This window comes from Drosophila melanogaster, chromosome X (assembly GCF_000001215.4).
Source record: "Drosophila melanogaster chromosome X".
NCBI classification, from domain to species: domain Eukaryota; kingdom Metazoa; phylum Arthropoda; class Insecta; order Diptera; family Drosophilidae; genus Drosophila; species Drosophila melanogaster.
This window is the reverse complement of record NC_004354.4, coordinates 20,633,536-20,653,871: the sequence shown is the minus strand read 5'-3', so window position 1 is coordinate 20,653,871 and position 20,336 is coordinate 20,633,536.

The following is a 20,336-nucleotide window of genomic DNA, read 5'->3' as shown; positions in this document are numbered from 1 at the left end:
GCAGCTGATCCTTCGGATTCGGATAGAGATACACATGTGTGTTACTCGGCGATCGTGTAATGTTCTTAAGGACCTTTCTCCTTTTCAGCTCGTTTCTAAGACGCATTGTTGTGTTTGCCATTTTGACGGGTTTCGATTACTCCTCAGTTTTCCCCTTTCCAGTTTTCCGTTTTCTGGCCGAAAAAGATACAGATTCGATGTATCTTTTTGAATGCCCTTTCATGTGTGTAATCCACTCCGCTCGTTTTTGCTCAAAGTTAAATGATGCGCAGCTAAGTTGAGCAAATTTCCCTTACACTGTTTTGATATTTTCAAGACAGACGGCTGATGAAAGTAAATTGCACAACAGGAAAATCAGTAAAGGGGCACTGAGCACATAAAAAAAAAAAAACAAAATACAAACAAATGGCAAAGTCTTGCCAGGCTCTACGTTTTTTCAATTTTTTATACACTCTCATAAATCGAAAATTTTCCAGTATGAATTGCTTGGTAAATTGAAGGCTAAATGAAGACTCTGCTAACTGTGCGAAATATGATTTTAGCAAAGCTTGTTGATTAATAGATAGGCATTAAATATAAGTATACCAATATGCAGTTCAATTACCATCTCCTTACAGATGAGTGGGGTGCTTCAGTCGACCTTGAGCCTCTAGTTAGACCTTGACTGTGGCTCAACCGAAAACCTAGTCATAAAGTCAAACCCAACAAATGCAAAGTCAAAAGGAAGCGGCTAAAAATCATCCAGAACCGACCAAGAAAAAATTCCAAAACATTAAAAACAACTTAGAGAAAGGATTCGTTTCCGCGAAATGCTAAAAATGTGTACCATAAAGAACAAAAAATTTGGAAACAAAAAAACTGGAAAAAAAACTGCACTAGAAACCTATAAACCTAAATAGATGGGGTCAAGTTCTAAGTAAGAAGTAAACCCATCCTAAAAAACAACCAAAAATCGCAGAAGGGGCACAAAAAACGACTGTAAAACGCGATTCTCGGTAGTTTAGGTAAAAACGGTCAGTGAAATTTGAAATTTACCCGCCTTAACCCCTTTTCGCGAGCGCGAACAATTGTAATTGTATTTGTAGAGCAAAAAAGGGGTTAAAAACGGGCGTAAGGAAGTACAGGCAAAAGGACCTTAGGTCCTTTGGTCCTGCGGCCCGAGTCTTTTTATTACTCCTGCTGCTATGGCAATGCAAATTTAAGACCGTATGACACTACACCCCAATGACTTTTCAGGTGAACTGCATTCCACAAATGACTCAAACTTAAATCTTATAATTTATAACCAATTGTAGAGTATTATAGGCAAATTGATTTATTTTTAGATACGTTCGTGCTTTATACGCACGACTAAGTCCGCAAATTTGTATGCGCAAATAGGACGTGCGTGAAAGCGTTCATCTTCACATAGGATCAGTGTCATATAGGCATAATATCTATAGCCACTAACAGCACTATGTAGCTAGGCTAGTGGAAGTATCTGTCGGATTTCTGTTCTGCTGTTTTTTCGCTCTGTTTTTTTTTTTTTTTTAGCAAGATCGTATAGTAATAAAACCATAAAAAGAGGACAACCGGGCGGGACATAAATTAGAGATAAAGGAGTAAATGTGGAACGAGAACAGGACACGGTTTCGGTTTCATTTTATATTTTCAGGGCAATGGACAAGGGGTTAAAAAATGCGTGCACATTTTTTGTGTGAGATTTTTTTATGACTCGGTCAGCGAATGGGTTAAGCAATGCCCAAATGACAATCGATTTTTCTGGCTAATTTTTTGCCCGCTTGCCGTCTGATTTTCCAGCAAACTACGCGGAACTAGTAAAAATCGAGCGAAAAACACAATGGGGATTATGTGTCTTGACTTTCGAGAGTGTTTTTTTTTCGGAGCATCAGGCCATTTCCCGCTTAACATAAAGGCACAATTAACATTAACCCCTTTGTGGCCCTCGGGCGCGGGATTTGACTTTCCAAGATGCCGACGCTCAATAAAACTGTCGCATAAGTCAACTCCGCTCCGCTCGGGAACAATACGAAAATTATAAATATTAATATTCTCCCATTCCGTTAATATCCTAACCTGCTGTCCATCGCTTTGGAGATCCACCGTACACCAAGAGAAATTTCAAATATCATTTTAAGTTTTTAAGTTGAGAGTCTCTTGAATGCCACTTAAGAAATGCGAATAACTGAGGTGTAGAATATAAAGTAATCCATATTAAAAATCTATTCTAATAAATGCAACAGTGTTTTAAGTAAGTGAATTTACAACTTCGACGTATGGAGCATTGCCCATTTATAATTCTTGAATGAAGTCCTGGTTTTTGTATCTTACGTTAAATACCTCGGCTCAGGTCGATCTTATTTCTCGTCGTGTACTCATCGTGTGAGTTTAATATTTCAATTAATTTCGGTTCTCAGGCTGTGCGCCATGTGTTTGTCCCTGGAGAATGAAAAAAGAGAGGCCCGGCATTTTTTTTATGAGCCCTAACAAATTTGTACAAATTGCTGCGGTGTCTTTCTGCCTTTCTGGCCGTCTGTTGGCCAAGTGGAGATACCAAAATTGGGCCACAGTCAACAGCACTCGGTTGCATGTGAAAATGAAGAGGCCTTCTCGATCTCAATCGGAAAATCACAAATGAATAGAGGGAAACGGGGAAAACAGAACTGGAAAATCGGTGAACGGCGCATCGAAGTGGCTATGCTCTAATTGAATTTATTTGATTCGACGGCAAGTGGAAACGTCGAAAAGCCAATTAACAGCAGGATATGGGTCCTAGAAAGTGTACTACGAAGCAAGTGTATCACACAGGATGTTGCAAAGGTGAAGATGACTTCATAAAAAATAACCACAAATTATTTAGCAACAAAAAAGGAATTTTTTAACTTTATTTGAACTGGTAATGTACATGAACTACAGGTAAGAAAAATATATTGATATATATTAGTTTTATACTTTCATATTACATCGATTTTAGTGCACTTTTGACGCATTCGGCTTCACCTTTTGTTGCTGGCTAATTTTCCCAACAGGTTCGTCGGACAGTTTGTCTTGGTTTCCTGGTCAAACTTTGGGGCTGCACACAAAAAGAGTTTCACACGCTGCTCCTCCGGGAAATCCCCCCCTTGAATCGGCTCAATCAACATGTCGTGGCCATGTTCTAAGCCGAGCCAAGCCATTTTGGCCAACATTTGGCCACAAGTGCAAGCCCACAAAATGCAGTTCATTTCTCCTCGTCCCTCCAACTGAGTTTGTGCAGTCGAAAAGTGCAACAAAGTGCCCTCGAAGTCCACACATTTGCCCTCGCCAGCCCACCTTTCACCGGCCTAATCTACACTGAGGAATATTGGAATTGAGATATCTGGATGTTGTCATCCAAGTACAAAGTGCTTGTATTAGGCTAGCTTAAGAAACAAATTAACCTAATTATATTAAATGTAACAACGCGACACATACAAACGACTATGCTTACAATGTGCGTTTTAGCGAATTATACTAGAAGATATTACTATATGATACTTTTTCCTTCAGTGTAGGCAAACAGTTTGAGGACGCAAATTGCCAACGAAATGGCGAACGGAATGTTAAAGGAGCTACTCGAACAAAAGGTCCTAATGGCTGGTTTTTGGAGCTAAAAGGTAGTGCCCTCCACGTGGACAGACTTTAATCAGTGCATCCATTTTTCAAATTTTCTCTGTCAGAATCTTAAAGTTTGAAATAACCGTGCTTAACTAAGAGTTGAAAGTGCTATACAAGACAAACTAATAGAATAGTATTATTGGATTCGAGGAATATGAATAGGAATAGCAATTAGGTAATGATATTTACCGTGCTTAACTAAGATCTTAGTAGAACCTAGTACCATCCATATATGTAAGTTAAATGTCTTGTCAGATTCTAATAGTAAAAAATAAGATTTAACTTTCAGAATTGACGAACTGACAAGCTTTAAAGAAACGCCATGTTGCAGGAAGTACATATCGAACGTGCAACAATATATAAATAATCCAAACATAAACATAGATATTAAACCAAATTAAACCAACCATTATGGTTATTTAGAGGTAAAGTGTTTCATTTCGCTTTAAATTACAAGTTTTAGCGCCAGTGTGTTTTCACTTCTTAATTAAGGCGGCGTTTTTAATGCACTCGCTGCACCGACGACTTTATTTAATAAAATCAATTTCGTATCATAAATTTTAAAATGCCACACAAGCGATTTCATCGACGGGGGCAGGTGGCAGGCGAGGTGGAGATGGCGGAATCAAGGCAGCTCCATCATTTGGGCGCCACATATTAATTCCAGTTTCGCACTTTTCGTGCGCGCATGGAAATGCCGTAAATAGTTGTTGCCGCTGTCCAGGATTTTCCCCCGCCTTTTCCCCGTTTTCCCAGCCCCCATTTTTCGCCGCCTGCATTGCTGCATTTATTAATAATTATAATGTCTGCGCTTGTCGTTCGACGGTCAGAATGCTGATCCTTTTTCGGGCGCAGGGGGGCCGGAATGTTCGCAGTTCGCAGTTCGCAGTTTGCTGCTTTCAGTTTTCCGACCTGAGGTCCTGCGATTGCGTTGGCTCCTGGTTTTCGGCTCCTGCGTTTTTCGGTCCTGGCATTCATAAATCGCAGCTCATTTCGGTGTGGCCACGGAATGCACACGCATAATTATTTCGGCCTGCAGTCGTCGTTGGGGAAAATCGCATGGGGCTGTTTTTCCCCGCCCCCGTCGCATTTTCCGGCAGGGGGTGGCGAAAAGGCGGGACGTCAACGCAAGGCAGCTTAGAGCGGGGAAAACTGAAATATGTGTGTGGCGAAAATTGCGAGAATGCAATGAATGCGTCGCCCCGAAAATGGAAATTATTACGTGTGTTTCGCTTTCGAAAAAGGGTTTGCAAAATGAATAGCACTAAGGGCACATGGGTGAAATATGAATCAGTATTTAATGCAAGTCTGATTGATTTTTAAAGTATTTTTCAGACCCCTGTTGCACTGCAAGTCAATTGAAACATTACTCTAGGCACATTCCGGGAAATAGGTCCCACAAATAAGATTATTCTCAGCAACCCAAACCATAAAGTTGTTTACTCAATCTTCAGCCCCTTTATTATTCCAACAGATACATTTCTTGGGGGCCCTTCAATGCTGGGGATGCTGGTCGTTTTTTTTTTTTTTGGGTTAACCAAACTCCGCCATTTGCATGCAAATGCAGTTTGAAAGGCCATAAAAGTGGCTAGTGCCTGAGGTGTAGGACTCGGTTGCAGATACATCTGCTCCTCCCGGCACGGATTTATTCCCATCCTTTTGCGGATGTCTCACTTCGCGGCAATTACCAGCGAGCTGGCTACGGATACAGATACAAAGTGCGGCGCAAGATTGAGATAGACAGGCGGCGCTAACCAATTTTCCATGGTTGCGCAATAACTGCAAATTTAATTTCGCAATTTCGCGCCTCGGATTCCATCCCTTGTCCTCTTTTTATTTAACCCTCCCCTGCATAAAAATGGCAAAATAAACGATAAATTGGCCCAGCTAATCTCGGCCTGCAACTAAATTGGCATAGCCTTTCAGACATTAAACTCTCAGTTTGCAATTGCAAAACTCAAGTGCATTTGATGGCTTAGATATGAATTAACTAAATTGAACTAAACTACACAAATGTTAGATTAATTATTACATTTAAAAGTAAAGTTACAACTAGTGAGTAATAGTTATAGTAACAATGATACAACGTAAATGGGAAGGCGTTTCAAAAAAAAAAAAAAATGTGGAAGCCCTGTAAATTGATTGATTATTTCTCATGATTTTAAAGTTCTGTTCGGCCAAGATGTTCGAATTTGTTTATTTGTGTTGTGCGCAATTTGTTGTTTAATTATTTTGGATGTTTTCGATTTGCTATTTTGTTACGCGATGGTTTTTGTGCTGCTCCTTTTTTATACGCCACCATAAAAACGGCGAGCCGTAAAAACGTTTCCAATAAAAACAGTGTTAGTGCTGCCTTGGATCTTTGGGGATATATGTATATATGGGTCTATGTGGGGCTATATATCGGAGGAGTACGAGTATCTGGCCGTTTGATTATATACTTGCAGCTAGTTGGCGCCCAGTCCTTGTGGGCATGACCAGAAAACCAAATATTTCTGTTTGTTTGCCGGCATTTTGGTTCGCTTTTTTCCGGATTTGTTTATGGCCAAAGCGGTTTTATGGTTTTCGATCGGGGGCGTGGCGAATTTCTCACGCTGCCATTGTGTAAACAAAGGATAGAATCAGCTACATAGATACAAAAGTATCGACTGCACTTTTTGGGTGGAGTCGCTGTGCTACTCAGTAGCAGAGTTGCAGAGTTGCGGAGTTTTGTGTTTATTATGAGAAAGTGGCGCCAATGGTTAATGATTTTTAATGACTGTTTACACGAAGCTTAAGCTGCATTTTCCCTCCAGCTGCCCGCGAGATTTATGGGCATTTAAACAAATTTGATGAGATATTTCCCCTCGGCTCGCTGGCGCAACTCTTTCCTAAAAGATCCCATAAATCTTGGCCGACTCGCTGCTGCCAGCTGTATCTGTATCTGTATCTCCGGAGTTGATTTCCCGGCAGGCAGCTACTTTTCGTAGTTTTGTCAAAGCTGCTTAAGTGGATTTTCCTCTGGCAATTTCTCAACGAAGGCCCATGTTTTCCCCCTTCGTATTTATTTTTACGCCCTCGATTTTCACCGGCAAGCGAGGGAAATTCGCGGATAACCTGAAATGGATTTCAACTCTCCACAATTGATTTTTGGTGGCCAATTTGACGCAATATGAAGACGTATTTCAAAGTGGCATCTGGCTTTTTTAACAATACCAAAAACTTTTTAGCAACATCTTTTAAAATGAAAAAATAACAGTAACTTTCGCTCAGCATTTTTCTTTTTAACTTTTATAACTTTTTGGTGCAGAAGCAGTCCGTTGATGGTCTGATATTTGATCCAATTAAAACATTCCGATTAAGCTATAATTAATTTTCAATATGCACACACTTTGTGTGCAGCACCCGAATTCGGCGATAACAATTTTAAAGCAGAATTCAAATGCTAAATAAATTATACACTACACAGAAGGTTAATGCAGCGGAAGAAGGTCACTGAGGGGGAATCGTGCGTTTGGCTTGAATTTAAAACAGTGGATGTACAATCTGGTTGTCTATAAGTTATGCATTTTGTCGTTGTAGAGTACACTTTCCCCTCAACTTTCCACTTACCATCTGCTTCTGTTCGGCAATCGCTATTTAAGCGTCCTTTTCCTCAGGACTTCAAAGCGCACGAGGTGGGTGGATGGGCGGATGGGTGGCGGTGGGGTGGTTGGTCCGAGGGCTGTGCAGTGGGCGGGTGGGTGTTTATTTCGAGCCGTATCTCGTGCGTGTGTGTGTGTGCTCGTTTGGGGGGCTGAAAAGTTTGCGAATTGAATCCGCCACACGACTTGCCACACGCGGCTCACCAAATTTCGCACAATTTTGCGTGCGACGCGGCCGTGTAATGATGCCATGTTCCAAGGGTTGGATGGGGTTCTTCGGGGATGGGCTTTCGGGATGGCTTTTCCGATGTCAAAGCATGTCATAGAGCCAAGGAAGTGGGTGTGTGTGTGTGGCTCGTCCTCTCAATGAGGCCAATAAAGCCACCCTCCGCTCAGCTCCTTTGGGCAATTCAATTCAACTATTACAGGATCCATTGTGTGCGTGATTTTTGATTATCGAAAAAGAAAAGCCAAAAGTCACGTCATGGCCCTCAGGCTGTGGCTTAATCAGCTGGGGGCCGGGGACCTTTAGAGGGTTTTTTTGGTGGAGCTGCGGCATCATCAAACTCAATTGCTCGGAAAAATGGCAAGGAAGTCGGAGCCAAAGCCAAAGCCAAAGCCAAAGGTCGCATAAAACATATTACGCAGATTGTATTGATTTCTGATTATTCCGTCGCGCTGCCGTTTGACGCTTAGATTTATAGCCCAAAATTGCGGGGGGGTTCCCCTGGAAAATGTATACGCATTCCCGGATCGCCGGATCTTTCGCTTTTCCTTGGGGTCTCGAAACAATTGATTCGGCGGTTGCGGCTGCTTGTTTATTTGGATACTTGTAAGTAGCTACTAAGCTCGCTTTCGGTGGATTTACATTTCGCCAGCGGGGATTTCAATTTGAGATTTTGGTGGAATTAAGTGAATGCATAAACATCTCGCGATTGATGACATATCAAGCAAGATGTGTGAGTTAATTTAATTCTTTGTGTTAACATCTTTGAATTATGTTGGTTTTCTTTAACTACGTGTGCCATTTTTATAAAGTAAAATATTTGCTTTTTTTGTGAGTAAAATTATTGCCAAACAAAATTGCATAATTTGCATTATGATTTCGACACTAGTTTTTTTTTTATACTTGCAAATTGGGTAATAAAAAAAAAAATAACAAAAAATTAAGTAATATTTGCACCAACTACATTTTGTTTTTAATGAATGCTTTCAAACGAGAGAAGAAATAAAATGTAATGTTTTGATAGATCTTACTGTTTGGACATCTTTGAACTCAACTCAAGTGCACTGTGAGTTATGACCAAATTTTCCGGGAATATGTGGGCCAATTTCGCCCGCGCCACCGATTCGTATTCATCAAGTTGGCCAAATGAAAACATTGACAAGTTTTTTAACGACCCAGTTGAGTGATCCGATCCGATTCGACATATTATGGGAGATATTCACCCCTATTCAGGCCAACGTGAATTGAAACATCAGCCTCGAGGCAATGACGTCGTAAATAAATAAACAAATAAAGACGCTGCAACCGTGGAAAATCTATTGACTTTGCCGTGTGGCGACAAAAGGACATCGGGTTTGGAAAAAGGACATTGAGACGAAGACGTCGATGTCAAAGTCTCCGCATTGTCTGCCGGAAAAACCGGGCCCACAAAAGGGGGCTGATCGTGTTGGAAAACTGTTTGCAGTACGCTGCTCTGGAAGCGAAAAAAAAACACAATTTTAAAAGGGACACACGAATTTCTCGTTTTCCCTCCCTTCCAGGCGAACGCATCCATTGTCCTTCGGCAGCAGGATCAATGAAAAACGCTGAATGAAATGGAAAATGTATGCCGAAAATGCGATCCTCTGGCTGTGACAGCTTCTGGCCGGGCAAACAAATGCAATGTTATCCTTTTGTCACAAATGCTACTAAGAATTATGTTGTCCTCGACACGGCGACAGCGACAAAAAGATTCTATAAAATAAAATTAATGTCCTTTTTTCGTCGATTTATAATCATGTGTGCAGTTGTGTGTGTGCGCTTCTGCGATTGCAACGGATGCAACGACAAATATTTGTAAACGCGCCCTTTTTACCTCTTGGTTTTATTTGATTTTCCAGCAGGGTTTTTTTTTGTTTTATGTTTTTGGGGTAGTGGGAGGCAGCCCAGCTGAAGTGAGACAAAAAGCCAAGAGAAAGGGGTGGGGAAAAAGGGAAAAGTGAAGGGGAAAAGCGAAGGCCGCGCACGCCCAAGCACTTCAGCCCAAGGCATTTTCTCGGCGGGTGGGGCGTTGAAAAACGCCGGAGTGGGAGTGGAAATTCAACGTAGGAAGGTCGCTGCTTGAATGCTCTTCTTCTAAATAGATAGGGTATTAGTCATTAGTCATTTGGTTTTAAATCAAAAAAACAAACATTCAAATGTTCATGAGCAACCTTCATATCGAAATTATGGCGGTAATTTTCGGGAACAAAATCCAAATCCAATAAACGGAATCAAATTCTAAAGCGCAACAATATTTATTTTAATCTATATGTATACAATTCCTATTCCTGTGCTTGAACAATTCATAAAAATATTTTATATCTGAACATATATACGTAACACAAAATGTTTAACTCTTTGGACCGCGTAGTGTATCTCTGGGCCGTTGATCTCCTTCTGAAGTCGCAGCTCCCTGCTCATTATTTATGGATACTTCTCTAGTGGATATTCGTATTTCTCGCTGCTTTCTTTTTTTTTGACCAGCCCTCCTGCCTATTATTATAGTCGGGAAACTATTGCCAGGGAGTCGAGGAATCGAGGAATCGAGGGATCGGGAGTGAGTGACACGCGGCACTCGACTCACCACCGAAAAATCCAGCGTATGGTATATGGGTTGTACAATATATATAGTGTAGGGCTCGTGATACTGCGATGATGATGATGATGATGATCATCTGCGGCATTTTGGGTCACCAACCAAAAACTCGCACACACACACATGCACACCGAGCGGTGGTTTATGCTTGTTACGATGCGCAGGGTAGGGGGGACTTTATACTTTCGGAGGGGGGAGTACTTGAAAACTAAATGCAACCGAAGCGTAGCGCTCACTTTCTTGTTTCCTATTTTATGTTTCCAATTTTTTTTTTTTTTCGGGGTGAGAATGTGGCATTCAACACAGGGGCGGGGCGTTCAAAATGGCGGAGAAAACAGCCCCGAAAAGGGGGAGGGGTGGCAGTCTGCGTGCTGCATTCTTTGGCCAAAATGGTTCTTTCGTTCAACATTCATTTCGATTCAGTGGCGAAAAATGATCAGAGCGTCTAATTTGTGTAGAAAAGATTCAAAATGCAGCCATTATTTAATTAATTAAATAACAGAAAAAAGTATATTGCATTTTCATTACTAACAGACATAGTTAATGAATAGTTTATTTTTCTAAAATAATTAGGCAATTCCTTAGTTAGAGCAAATCTTCCTTAACTCGCCACTGAAAATAAATAAGTCAAAATAAAACTGTCATATGTTCGAACTGTTTCCTACTAATCCCACAACATCTTTAACAAAGTTCTTGCCAAATTTTCTGTTTTTTGTTTTTTTTTTTTCGTTTGCAGTTGGTCTGGGAATTTAAATGATAAATACAATGGCCGAGTGAGGCATATGAGCAAATTTACGCAAACTTTTGGCTCGTCTACCCAAAACCGCCCATCTGCGTGGATCCGCAAAAACACGAACAATATATACCACAAAAAAAATATATAGATATATATATAATATTATATATGTAGAATAAATCCCTCGGCCACCGCACACGAAAAACCACCAAATAAACTTTGTCATTTTCGGCGATGCCGTCGGCGGTTGGTGAAAATTATTTACTCAAGATTAATGCGTTCAGCGATTTCGTCTGCCATTTATTTACGCATATAGGCGCGCTAAAATTATGGTCGAAAAAACTGGTTTTAATATTTAGATGTAGTGTCGCATTTATTCGCCCGCTTTTGCTGAGATTTATGACTTGTGGCCAGCCACAGGATTTTTATGAAATAATATATATCAATAAATTATTGAGTAAATAAGCTATTCGGATTTTAACTTTGATTTTATGGAGAAGAGAAGTTGCAATTTGTTCACAAACTAATAATAATAATAACTGTATTCTACTTGAATATGATTTCACAAACAGGAGGCAGCAAAGTAAGTGGAAGTAATATGAAAAAGCAGATCGCATTGAAAATTGTATATAAATGTAGTTCCTAGACTTTTCGCAAACCATTTCCCACGCCCCACCAAAAAGACAAAAAAAAATTGGGAAACCGTACAGCATTTTGGCCAAATCCAGGACAATGCGTTTTGATTTGGTCTAAATTGAGGGAGGACCGAGGCGGTAGTGTGTTTGTAAACATTTTTCCAAAAACATGTCCCGCACATTATTATCGCCTGCTGGCCATTTCGACCTGGCCGAAAAAAAAAGTAGACGCATTGTCTAGCCGGTCAGTTTTCCTTGGTCTTTTCATCTCGTTTCGGCAGTGGAAAATTGACTTGTTACGATTTTCCAGCCTCTCCGCCTTTGTGCCCCTCAATTTCCACGGAATCACACCTATTTTTTGTTCGTTACTCGGTTAGATTGAGAGGCATCTAACTAATTTATTTTCATTTTCTTTCAGTACTTTGGTATTTCGGTTTTGTTTCCTTTGTGAGGCGGCGGCAACGCCCTCAGAACTTTCCTCGATTCAATTTCATTTTTATTTATTTATTTTGCTTTTTTCGTCTGGTGTCGGTTCAACAAATTGTCGACGGCACAATCGGCGTTAGATTTACGAGAATTATTGGGAATTTGCCGATGACAGGACGCTAAACTAGGCTAATGTGAATGGAGTTGTTTGAAAGGAACTAAAATGTTTTGGGTTTTCGTGTAGGATCCTATTAATAATGTCAAATGATTGAATGCAACAAAGAATGCAACATTTTAGATAGTAAGATAATAGTTCAATTTTAAATATGCTTATTGTTTGTATCAGTTATCTTGGGACTTTTCTAGGTTTTCAAATTTTGTAACTTAAACTCCTCGAAGCTGTTAATTCCATGATTGAATTAAGTGTTCTTTGTCAGAAATCGAGGCCTTTCAATCAATTTGCTATCTCAATTAGGCTGCCCGGCATTTTCCTTGTTCAACTCTCCCGCTTTCCCAGCTATTTCCGTCTTGAGCCCATTGAAAATCCCTCCATCCAGTCACCTTTTGTCATTGAGAAATGGCCAGTCATCTGGTTATCCGAAAAAGGCTTTAAGTATTTGCTGATTTATGAGGAGGAAGGTATACGGCTTACCAGGTATATACAGCAAGTGGTATTAATGAGCCATCACGAACCCCCCCCCCCCCACCGGGCGCTTTTCCAACCCCCCTTGGATTTCCGCGCCTGTTTTCCTGCAGCTTTCTGTCGCCCAGCTTGTCACTTTGCATAAAGGAACAATTAAAAAATTGCCAAAAAGCCAAAACGTCTTTTTTGGGGGTAGCCGCACAAAGACAGAGATAGATGGATACACAGTAAAAAGAGATGGAGCACTGAGAGAATAAATGACTCCTCAAAAACATTTGTATACAATAAACGACAATAGCTTAACATTATTAAATATTGTTATATTCCTTAATAGATAGTACAATTCGGAGCACCTTTTCTAAGTATTTAAAGTATATTTGCTATTTTCTTTGGCTTGATTCACCAAAAAAAAATTAATTAATCAAACAATGAGTAAAGTTGTGAAATACTAGATTACAATTTATGATTATATTAGATTAATATTAATGATATTGATGATCAATTTTTTTCTTTTAGGACTTATAAGAATTTTTAATATTTAAAATGTAAATAAATCCTATAAACTTTGTATGTTTTTCCTGTGTGTACTTGGTTGGAGTTTTAAGTACACCCACTGGTGGCATTTGGCAGGCGCAAAAGCGCGAAACTCATTAACTTGTGTCAAAAGCAGAAGATGCCGCAGCTCCACGATTTTTCCCCTGCCACGCCCCCCGCTCACTTAGCAACCCTCGGAGAAAGTGAGAAAATTATCATTATCACCCCGAAGGCCGCCCACTATTGTTGGGCTTAATTAACAAGCGCGCCGAGAGAGATTCTGGTGGGCGGGGCGGGGAAATCGCATCTGGGGCGGTGTAAACGCAAAGTACTAATCATGAAAATTAAAAATAATTAAAACTTTTCTTTCAATTTGGCTTCTGGGCCTTTTGTCAAGCGCGCCAGGGGCCATAAAACGCTGAAATGTAGTTGGAGTGGGGGAAAAGTGGGGGAAAACTCGTGGAAATGGCCTGGCCGTCGCGGTTAAATGGCGTTTCAGCGATTTTCATCACCATTTACGCTTGGAAAAAGGTTTAACCCCTTAAGACGAAAGTCGTAAATTATCATGAAAGGAACAAGGAAGAAAGTTTAGCGCGGAAACTTGAGGAAGACTTGCGGTTCGTTGGTAATTAAATTTAATTAAAATTTATTGCATCAGCTTATCAGCGTGCAATTGGTTTCCGTGTGAAAAGAAATCATTTAAATATAATTATTTAATATAATTAATAAGTTATTCAATCAAAGTAGGTTAATATTTTTTGTGCATTGTGTTTTTATATTCTAGTCTAGTCACAAAATTAATTAATTATATATATATCGAAAGAAAGCATAGTATTAAACTGTAGTTCGTCTTGTTTATATCTATTGAGTTAATATGACTTCCTTAACCCCTGTTTGTCATGTCAACCCTTTTAATGTACCGATTTTGTCTCGGGAGCTTGGGATCTTCGATTGTTTTTCCTGCTTGTGGCCAGCTTAAGGATTTAGGCAGTGATCAGGGGTCCCACACCCACTCCTCAGATCTTTTGCCGCTCCAAGGACCTTCTTTTCCTTATTTTCCGCTTCATTCATGGGAACGAATGTCACTGGTAATCGGCTCTCAATCGGCTGAGTAATCAATCCTGCAACTTGTTTGTTTTCTTGGCAACTTGATGTCGGCGACATTGCCACAGGTTGCTGGGATTATGAATTTTCCCATGTCCTTTTTGCCGCCGTTATCGCAGCTGAGCCGCTTGCGCACGGTTAGCTGCATTGTCCTTTTTTTTTTAGATTTTTCCTCCAGTCCTTGGTCCTTGTGCGCATGCAAGATGATGCATTAGGCACTTCCGAGTCGAGACGGTAATGCCGTGGCTTAAGCCGCTTAGGCCAAGTGTCCTCCCATTGATCCTTCGGCTCCGATTTGGCTCCTGTTCCTCGGGGCATTGTCCTTTGGCCAGGAGACAAGGAGACTCGTTGCTTCTGTTTGGTTAAATGCATTTTAGCCAAATGCGCTTGACAGATGATCCTCCCTTGTCGTCTCGATCTTTTACTTGGCTCCTTTGGAGTCATCAGCACCGACATTCAATCATTCTGCGATCCTTGGCTCGCACAGCTGACAAGGATCAATGCACTGGTCGAAGCATTTTCGATGCAATTAATCGACAGAGGAGACGAACAAAAACTAAAAACACCTAATACATTTTAAGTGTAATGCATTTTCCAAATGAGTACGTTTGTTAAGGTTAATAGCCAGTCCATTGATATTTCATTGCGATTATATGCAATATTAATATTAATATATATTTATGCGGAAATTTTAAATTTAAATCGAACGTTTTTAATATAATTACTTTATTAATTCAATGCTCTGCTAATGGTATATTTAAACTAAAAACATTATTTGTGTTTTATGTTGTTATGAAAAATTACAGATAATATGACCAAGCCATTGCCTTAAATATGTGCACCATTTTCTTGAACTCATCCAGCAAATTTTACCCCTAAAATAGGAATCTCAATTAGGTTAGTGACGGGATAAGGATAAGGGTGATCGGATCCCAAAGGTATACAATTTCTTTCAGTGTCCACAGAAAAAACAGCGGGAAAAAATTAGCAGAAGGTGTAGGTGTAGTGGCACCCTCGAAACTCTCCTGTGCACCAGGCTCCGTTGGTAGCTAATTATGTAATTATGTTGTCAAAGGGTTTCGCCTTTTATTTTACTTTCTTGTTGTTTCTTTCCGTTTTCGGTCGTGCCAGGCGTCAACCGACTAAATGTGCAGCCCATAAAAATAAAAACAATAAAACGAAAAACACCAGAAACGACAATAACAACCGTGACTGGTCGAATCAATTTGATGTTGCTTCGTTGCGGTTGACCAAACCCGCTGGCCACTCACTTGGAACCAAAACCCGCTGCCTTTGGGAGCCCCAGAGTCGGCGTCTTGGCCATTTTTGGCTCCTAAGACCCCGGAGCTTAGCCATCCATGGGTCGAATTATGGTGGCACAAAATCCGATGCGTTTTCAACCCAAGCGCGTTCAACCGAAATGAACTGCTTAGTGTGACCAGGCCCCTAAGTGGGTGTGTTTGAGGTGGCCATAGCTGCGGAAACTTCACTTATGGCGGCTTGAAAGCGGAAGGCCAAACGATGTGGGGGAATGATTTAATATGGCCCCAAATGGATGAATGAAATGACATTAACGGACCGCTTAATAATTTGTTTTGAGGTTTTTCGAACTTGTGTTCGTGAATTTATTTGTAGTCCAACTTTTGAGTAGTATCTCTATACTGTGTTCACTCATAATCAGCAATAAAATGTTGGAAATTCAAGAAAGCAATACATAATTATCGTTGATGAAGTAAACTTAACTTCGAAACGACCAAACGTGGCATTCCCTTAAGGCAGGCCTTAAACACAATGCCCAACCAACCGCCAAATGTCCTTTAAGTCCTGGACCACTGGGCAGGCCCACAGGCGCGTCGGCCATCCAGTGCAGAGATTTGACCATTAAAATGCTCATTAATATCGTATGGCATGGCCGTGTTGTTGCAGTTGGCCCTTTGTTTGCATTCATGTCGCCGCTCGGCTGCCGTTGGGCTGCATTTTGACATTTTGACGAAGAGGAAATGTCACGTCACGTCGTGTTTTGCCGCACACCTCCAATTTCCGGTTCAGTGAGCCTATCCCCATCCCCCATCACCCAACCAATATCCCCTCACTAACCAACCCTCCTCCTCGATTTCTCCGCTGCAAGAGCGGACGGACCAGTGCCGGAGTAGTTTAAGTCCCCCATCGAACTTCAGCAGAAGTCTGGGCCATTGCAATCAAAAATTGCACGCGCAAAATCATGGCGAATGGGGGCATTCGAGCGGTTTTCGTGGGAAAGTGCAGGTGGAGTGGGGCTTGGGTGGGGGTTTGGCGCTCGTTTTGTGGATGTGCATGCCGTTCTCGGACGCACATTTTGGGCATATACTTTTGCGGTGGGCGACGTGTGTGGTTCTTCTTGTTTCGGAGTTTGCTTCTCGTTAAAGCTTGATTAGGGAAAGATAATGAGAAGACTCGTCTGGTTTTTTGATTGGAAAACCCAGCTCAGCATTTTTAAACCTTGGATGTATTAAAGAGAATGTATTTAACTATTAGTTTCAGTGGGAAGGTATTTATTCAACGTGCTAATAGTTTCAATCTAAAATTTCATGATATTTGTATAGCTAAATAATTTAAATGATATATTTTATAAATTGTTGCTTAATGTCTTAAATTAAATGTTACATATAATCTTGATATAAGCCTATTTAATTCGGTGCATTTCTCTTTTAAATATATATACTTAAAGTTTTCCTTCGCACTAGGCCAAACTCCGTTTGGCGCCATCTATCGCAGCGCCGCGGAAGCTGCGCATTTTTATTTAAAATGGCGAAAGCTTTGGCGCCATCGCTTTGGCTTAAAAAGCGAAAGGGTTGTGCCTGGGGGCGGTAAAAAGTTCTACCTCGAAGACATGGCGCTTCTTTTTGGGGAGCTTGGGTGGATTTCCTTGTCCTTGGCGTTTTCAATTTCATCAAACCGTGTCTTTTATTCTGTCGAAGTGCGTAAAGACTTTCATTAACTAATTTCAACTTTATGCGTTACTCAATTCGTTAACAGTTTTTTTTATTGTATTTTTTAGGTATTTAGATTAGTTTATTTACCTAAGCGTCAACATTTGTAACGTTATCAGGATATACCATTTACAATGTTGTTTCTACAAACTTAGAATGCTGATAAATTTGTTTAAAAATAAAAATAGCTCACATATAGATATATTTAATGTAATCAGATTAACAAGACATGACTTATAATCCATAATTCTGCGTTATTATTGATTTTCAAAACTATTTCGTACATGAATTTTTTTAATTTATTTGGTTATTTTATATTTTACATATATCTATATTATTTATTAAATTTGCAGCTATGCTTATAAATCAATAGCAACAGTTATTTTTCTGTAAACTTAAACAGAAACCCCCAGCGAATGCCGTTATTGGTTATCTATATCCTGCTTCAGGAAACATATGCAAATTTCAATGGGTTTTCCGTTTTTGTTTTGGGGCAACTTCAAAGGATCTTTGCTGGACTTCCGAGGTGACCGTGTGTGTGGTCGCCTGGCATCCGTGCCAGTGGAAATGGGTCTGCATCCTAGTATCCTGCGCCGATCCTTGTTTGTTGTTGCACTTCAAGTGGCCAAGTGGCCCACTTGAGGCCGCCAAGCGGTCTGGTCGGCCTGACACAAATGTCTTGTAGCTTCCGGCCCTTGAATGACAAACGGCAGCGGCGGTCAACCGAGCAAAAAGTGCCGTAGATCCCAGGACACTTGACCAGGACACGGCGCAGCCTCCATCGGAACTCTGGATATAGAATATCAAAACCGGCGACGTCCCACGGATAATTAATGATTTGTTGTTTCTGACCCGGATCGTTAAATGTTGTGATCGGCGGGGCACGAAAAACAATTCGCTGATTGATGGAATTCCGGCAGGGAGCTCTAATGATCTGGGTTACCATATGATTGCTATCCATTGCAATGGTGTACTTCAGCTATGCTAGGTATCCTGCAAGTAAATACACAAGATATCCTGTATTATAAGTCATATCTTGGACTAAGACGATATAGTTGTAGTATAAATTAGTTCCTATTACTATACTTGAATTTCAAGATCGTTCTTTAAGTTTTTATGTACAGTACAAAATAACTTTATCGTACACCGCAACAAATTTTAATGCGTTCTATATTTTAGCTCTTTTTCAATTTTAATACCTTGTAAGCGAAATACATTGAAAATAGCACAGCGCACATTTCTCGCGTCGTGTGTAGTTTTCCATTAATTGGATTTAGCAGCTAGCTCCATCAAAGTGGATCCCAAATCTTAAGTTCGTCTGCCACCCATCCACTAGGGCAAACATAATTAATGAGCCAGCACACACTTACGTCCACCACCCCCCCCCCCCGGCTTTTCCGACCGCTTTCCCATTTCCCATTTCTCCCCCACATGTCGGTCAAATTCAGCTGGAAAAACTTATTTTAAATTGCATAGATTAAAAGACAAGCATAGTTTTCTGGCTTAAGTCAAGATAAACAGCTGGCCCGTGATTTGGGGAAGGGGCGTGGCTGTTGGGGGAAAGTGGGCGTGGCCGTGAGGTAGTCATGTGTGGCGTGAGTGACAGGCTGGGAAGGACGAAGCATCGCGCGCTGTCACTTTTGACAAATTATAAGCGTCATTGCCAGCGACTTTGACGTGGTGTTGTTGCTTTTGTTGTTGGTGAGTTTTCCCGGCTTTGGCTTTTCCTGCGGCACTTTCCCGAGGCTTTTCCGAGGCACGCCTCAAGCCGGCGAATTTATCCAACTGATTAATGTACTAGTTTGGCCAGACGTGAAATTAATTAAAAACAGTGCAGGAAAAGCGCACAAAAAGGCGACAACTCGCAGCTGTAAATAAATTATATTTTTATATCACAAAATGTGGGTCATACCTTTCCGCAGTTCAATCGACTAACTAATGAATAAAAAATTCGTTTTCGTTCGTTTACTTTCTCATGTTTTTATTTCTATTCTATTCTATCAAGTCCTTCGAAACCTTTTGCCAGGAAGCTTAGGTGGCTCTTTTGATGTTTTGTCGTATTTGTATAAACAATTGGTAAATTGGTAAATGTGATTTGTTTGATGTGCGTATGTTGGGGTTACTTGTGAAAAGCCTTCGCTTCGTGATAAAGTTCCAGTCTGGATTGTTTAATGGCGAACTGGGGCCCCTAGGGTCACTCCAGACGACTTTTTCCGTTGGTGAAACGCACAGCGAACATCGCCGATAAGGTCCTGGGAATCCTTGTAACGGGCACACCAGGGAATATTTTTTGAATCGAGTTCCGAGATGGGTAGCTTGCGAAACACGACGAGGTGGGATCCGCCAAGTGGACAGTCATAAGGTTGGTTAAGAGTCCCTCCAGCCAAAAGGTCGCTACTAAGCTCGTCACGTTGTTGTCACTTAAAATAATGGCCCCCATCCCCATATTGTCCAAGTTCTCGCAGAAAGTAATGAGAATAGTGCTTATTGCGGTGTGTGGGAAAAGATGGTCATCGATATGAGTCTTCATCTTAATATTCTTTCGGCTTTAATATCCAAAAGGTAAAATTTAAGCATTGTTATTATTATTAACTATTTAAGTGTTTTTAATACAAATTAAATATCAAGATAGTGCGGATGTGGAACAGCATTACCAACGAGCGGATACATATTTGCCAGCCTATATACTTCGTATATAATGAACGAAATATGTTGGGCATATCCTGCTTAGGGTCCCAATATCTCCTTCCACCGAGTTCCTTTTCGCCCAGTTTCTTGTATTGTTCCCCAGAAGTTCCGAGAAACGGAGTGGCATCAGCAAAAAAAAAAAAAACAGAAGAAGGATAGTTTTGTAACGACTGACGGAATGTTGGGCAAACAACCCCCGCAGGGCCATCGCGGATGAAATTTAATAACACCAATAAAGCCATTCAAAGGAGCACAGGCCAAGCACACGTGATCCTCGAAGGATACACACACATCGTGTTGATGGCGCAGGCGTATAATAAATCAATTAACAAGCTGGGAGTCTGCTGGATTAGTGGAGGATCGCCCTTTGCGCGGTGTTTGGTATTTATTGTTTACAGTTCCGGCTGGACGAGCGTGCGATGGGATCACGATCCCAATTGCGATCAGCCAGTAAATAGGGATCGTATAGATGGATCCGGACCTAGGACCCAGCACACAG